We start from the raw sequence: 6,000 nt of genomic DNA, 5'->3' as shown, positions 1-6,000 counted from the left end.
GGAACATTTAGTGACCCTTACGAAGCAAGCCAAGCCTCTGATCTTTATAACATTATTGCAGGTATCTCTTGACAGCGCTGCAATGCATAAATATGAGAAACTACTAAAAATCTCAAATAGGTCAAGAAAGAACATGTCATGATTTTGTTTGAAACAGTAGGCATAATGTTTTCATAATGCAAGGAAATATTCATTGTTAATACCACAATAAATTTCAGCACTGTGCGATCCCTGATGATTCTTGGTTTTGCTTTGGTTAACTTCTTGTGGAGTTTTTTTTTGTATACTGAAAGATAACATGGATTTTTTTAATAAACCCTGTTTTCCCTTTTTAGTCTCAGCCATTAGCAATAATCGATGTGCTTAAACCTTCAACATTTATCTGTTTGAAGTTCAAGTGCTTACAGTTACTAGGCATGGGCCAGCCACACTGGATACCTTTCAAATGCCAGCAACTGATGCTTCAAGCTAATAAGGTTGCTTATTCACCTGGGGCTCATCCCTGCACAGGAATCACTCATTTGACTGCTTATGTGAGAGTTTACATTTGCTTTTAAGTCACTCATTATACAGACGGAGTTGAAGAGATTTAGGTCTTTTGGCAGTGGGATGTGGCTTTTTCCGTCGCTCCTCCAGGGACTGCAAGGAATCAGAGGTTGTTTCTGAACAATTTTACATCCCTCCATGTGCTCAGGATGCTCTCTGCTAAGCTTTTAAAAATGTCAAGGACACAGAATGAGCTGATGTCCCCTAAGCAGAGGCTGACAGTGAGTACTGGTCTTCTGCTGCATCTCTTGAAATACTCGAATCAAACCACGCCATCTCGATGAGATTCTACTTCCCTAGCTGGAGTTGCCCCTCCAGTATCTTTCAAAAGCTTTAGATACAGCAGACCATCTCCAGATGATATAGCATGAATGTATTGACCAGCCACTGGCAAAGGCTGACATCCTTACCTATTTCATTTTGAACTCTCCATTTGATCTTACTTTCTCCTAGTTGATTCTTCCGGCCTAATAAAAATGCATAAACACAGTTCCTTTGCGCTGATCTGAAAGTAGGTAGGAAAGCCCCTATAGTGCTCTCCTTTCTCTCTGAATATGGTCTCAGCTTCTTCAGCCTCTCCTGATAACAAAGATTTTCACTGACTGTAACATCCTCATTTCTGTCCCAAACTACATGTTCTACACCCTTCTCCACGTACAATTCTGCAATGACTGTAGCTATATACTGTTTTAGATAGAGTTTGGTAATTACAATAATGGTATTATTTGGGGAAGCTTATAATCAAATCTCTATTGCAGGAGATTTTTTAACCTCTTTTTCTGTCAAGTTCTCAGAATCGCAATGACAGCTTTGTCCTGGTTCTAATTTATTCCTTATTCCATTTCACTCTTGTTTCTGGTGAAATAACCCCTCACAAACTGATACGAGTGAAAGGCAGCACAGTGTCAAAAGGAAGTCCCACGTTTGGCTGCCAAGCAAAAGACAAAATGTACCGGTAGGATGCTGTGCATCAGCAGTGCCTCTTCCAGCTCTTGCCCCAGTGTGTCACTGTTAGAGAGAACACAACTGACGTGTTTTAACGAAGAATATTGGCAGTCGGTTAGAAGAAACCACATTTATCATTTCTGTAGCGCTATTAGTACTAACATAATTTAGACATGTTTAAGTGCTGTTGCCTGCTACAAGAGCAGCGACTGGGCATTTTGAGACCGTGGTTGCATGTCCATTTTTGCTGGTGGCCAACTGCGGTGATTAGGAACGACGCATACCAGGACGCAGACAAAAATTCACGCAAAGGCAGAGATCTTGTTCAGGAAGGAGCGCAGAGCCTGGCCAAGCAGAGAGCTGACCTAGGCCTAGACTGCTTGCTTTATTCACCATTGACAATTTATAGGATTTACAGGTACAGGCCTGGACTCAGGTGTTTACAAAAAGGTGCTTTTCCACTAATTGTTATTAAGAACACACTAAACTCATGTGATGTTTGTCTCACTTGTTTTTGCACTCATTCACAGACCAGGCACAAGGACATTCACACATCCCATGCATTTGGGGGCGGTTATCCGGCCCGAGATACCATTCTGACGAGTCTGGGCTATAACTTTTTACAATTACGAGAAACGTACTTCAAAGTAATCTGTCCAAGACTCTTTATATATTATTATGTCAGTGTTATGTCTTCGACCGTCCAAATGGTCATGTTAGTATTGATCTTTCTTTATCATCCAGGTGGCTGGAACCGCACATCTTGCTTTCCCACATTTTACTTTCCAACAGCCAGCTGGATTCCTGCCTGCCCTTCCAGCCATGTCTGCTCCAGCCTGCCCCTGCCTCAGTGCTCCCTGGGCCACTCCAGGGAAAAACTACTGTGTATTACTGGGGTTCCTTGGTTTTGTTTTTGATGTGGATCACTTCAAGCATTCGGTTTCCAGTGAGTTTCACAGACAGCAGTATTGGCAGACTTGGAGGGACCACGAGAAGGAGCAGAGATACAGGAGTGAACAAGAGTGACTGGAGGCAAGAAACTTTCCCAGCTGGTTTCACTGCCTAACTAATAATGTGGAAATTCACCTCAAACTAGCTTTAAATTACATAGCTGATTAGCAGCCCTGGCGGGCTACAGAGTGCAGCAGAGTGTAGTCAACTGTGTATTTTCTCGGTTTCACAAGTGGGCTCCGCAGCCTGCGCTGTATTGGTACATGATGACGCTGCCTGTGGTACCTGAAATAGCTGGTTTAAATGCAGCCCGTACGTGGTCTCAGTGAGCTCTGGTCTGTGCAGACATACAGCAAGATATAATTATGGACTATCCAAGTGCCAAGCTAAATGCTATCTTAGGGGTGTCTTTCAATTCCATAGTCCTTTTTACAGTTATATCTGGGGCCTGTTGCCTTCAATCTGCTTGCTTTCAAAACACACCCGCAGGGCAGGGAAGCAGCCCTGTCAGTGTCCTGTGGAATCTGAGAAGCACTCGGAGACTTATCTGATTTGCAAGCAGCAAGAACTGCTTGGGGCTTTAGTGCTCCCACCTGTTTGAGAACAGTCTTCTGTGCCACAGCAGAGCTGATGGACTGTGGAGTTCTTCATCCTCCAGCAGAATGCTGGGTATCTTCACTTTAACCACTGGTGAGGCTGGCCCAAGCTATTCTGACTTGCATGCAAAGTGGACAGGGAACAGAACTATTTTCTGTCCTGCAGCCTGGGCTGGAGAGGCAACAGCTTCCAACTGGCAGGTGCTGGTGGCCACTGTGGGGTGAAGCACTGTCCTGAAATCACAGAATCACAGAATTACAGAATGTTAGGGATTGGAAGGGACCTCAAAAGATCATCTAGAAATGCCAGATATGGGGAGGTTCATGAAGAATTCGTGGTGGAGCAGAAGGTTAATGTTAATACTTGTCATTCTCAATCACTAAGCATCCTTTCTCCCTCAAGAAAATTAGCCTTCCTTCTGAAATCCTTGTCAATGTTGTAATTATGAAAGCACAGATATTTTAAATGCAGTTGAGTAAATGTGCAAGTAGCAGTGGTTTTGTACCTTAAAAGCTCTGCCTGTATTTATATAATTGAGTTATAATCATAGAGGAGGAACTGAAAAATTCACCACGCAGTGATGGAAATGTCAGAGGTGCCCTCACCCCCACCTCTGCCAGAAGTTGCCTTGGATGAATTGTGCAGGCCACAGAGTACGCTCTAAACAAGCTATGAGAAGTCTGCCTTTAAAACATTGTGGGGATTTGTTTTGCTTTTATTTTTTTCCTTTGTTTGTGTTTTCTTTTTTCTTTATTTTTTTAATCAGATCACCTTGCAGATCCAATTCTGTTTATGGCAGGCATTACGTTGCCAGGCTAACTGGGATGTAGTGAGATGAGCAGATGGAAAATCTGCAACCTCTTAAGTGAGGTTTGTGATACAAGGCTTAATCTTCACCAAGCCCGTTGGGTTTGAGAAAAGAAGCAATGCCACTTTTGTTAACTATGAGGGAGGTGCTAAGGTTTAAATTTTAGAAGATTCACCTCTGAGATACACTGCAGTGATTTTTTTAAATCAGGAGCTGCCGTACGCTTGTCCTTGACTGGAAGGACAAACTGAGCAAGTGGGGGTGGAGGCACCAGTGTCACAGGCAGAGCGTGAGCGTGTGGGGTGGCCGTGGGGAGTTCGGCAGCTCCGGCTGATCGAGATTCTCTTCAGTAACGGGGCAGGGGCTGAAAGTACAGAGGCAAGACTATGTAGTGGGGAGGTTTCCTCACAGGGGAGCTGGGGGTCTCTCACAGTATTGCTTCCTTCCTCCTTATATTGCTGTGCTATAGAAGGATTAGCCTCATGAAGTTTCTTATGGCCTGGAGAAACTTCAGAAATCTTGAAGCATGGGCCAAAGCGTAGCCATGCTCTGTTACCCATAGTTATGTTTAGAGTTCACCTGCCGCGAATGTACCTTTTCTTAAAGCTTTTTTACTTCGTTGCAATTTCACAACAATCCTTTCAATGTATTTATTGACAAGTATGTGCTGAAATGTACAGATATTTCTGCCAGTATAGTCTTTACATCACAACTTGAAGCTATGTGCAGGAATGTGCAAGCTCTTTGGAGCGCTCTTTAATTGTATTCCTATTGAGAAGTGGAAAAGTAGGCAAGGACAACAAAGAACAAATTTAATTTTCCTTCTTAAACCCTGCCAGTTTGAATAATCTTTTGCTCAGTCCCCTGATGTGGCTACTCGCATTCTTTCATGAATTCAGACTGGCTGCTAGCAGCCTCCAAATAAAACATGGTTATGTGGAGATTTACCTTGGCCCTGTTCTTGCTTGGCGACATGAGACATAGAGCAGCCAACTGGTTCGGCTCATGCGACATGTCCTCTCCCAGCAACTGCTTCCTTTACAAGCTCACTGCTGTCCAAATTAATGGGATTGCTGCTTTAGCTCAAGATGCCGGAGATTTAGTTCTGGTGTTTATGTCAGCGATCAATGAAGTCGGGAAACTGCCTTTACAGCGGATTCAAAAGCCCTTTTATTCTGAAAGAATCAAATCCAGGCTCCTGTGAAATGCAGTAAAGGCTGCCATCGTTAAAACATTGAGGCTGCAAGTTTGGCCACAAAAATGTTACAGCAATGCAGTTGATATTCAGTCCTTTCTGTCAGCGTTGCCAAGTCTGGCTTTTATTTATTAATTAATTTTCACAAGTCTCATGTCTCTCACGCATTCCATAAAGCCTCAGTGTTTACGGGCATCTTACTCATCTGAGAAGCTCAGCTTCCACTTTTTAAAGATCTGCTGCTAGCCCTGGTGGACAGAGAAGCAGCATGGACGTGTGACAAGGCTGATCCACGCAGGCAAAAACAGAAGGCTCATAAAACCCGGCATTTTAAAAGTCAAATCCTGACTTTTTTAAAGAGAATCTCATGAACTTGGGCTCCAGTTTATGTGTCTCAAGTGCCTGACGTAGACTGTACTAACGATCGCCTGGGTCAGGCTGCGATTTGAATGCAGGGGTACAGGGAACTGGAGAGCACTGCAGCACTTTGGATTGGGGGAGGAATTCTCTTTCCATTTATTATATTCCCGTTTTCACTTCACAGTCTGCGCATTGCCTTGTGCACCCTGTTTACTGTGTGTTTCATAAAGGCCAGAGGACTCATCCTGTTGCTCTGAAACTGCTTAGCCCATCTTTGCCTGAATTTACTGTGCAGGAAGAACAAATGGAAAGTACTGTATTTAATGAGAGAGCTGGGCTGGACTGTTTTCAAACAAACAAATAAAAGCCAGCAGCTCTCAGCTTGGCACAGACTTTGCCGTTTTGTTTGTTGCATCACCCCATTGTCTTTTTTTTTGGTTTCTTTGTCACCGCATTTCACAACCCTGGAGGAATGCACAGCATAATGGTGGTCACAGAATAGTTCACCTCGTGCAAAGCTGAAGCAAAAATGCATCATGGCTGTTTCCCAGCCTTCTCTGCTTCACTGGCTCTTTCTCCTTTGCCAAAATTCCTTTAG

Source organism: Nesoenas mayeri, assembly GCF_963082525.1.
Source record: "Nesoenas mayeri genome assembly, chromosome: 9".
Lineage (NCBI taxonomy): Eukaryota > Metazoa > Chordata > Aves > Columbiformes > Columbidae > Nesoenas > Nesoenas mayeri.
Note: the sequence above shows the minus strand (reverse complement) of the source record.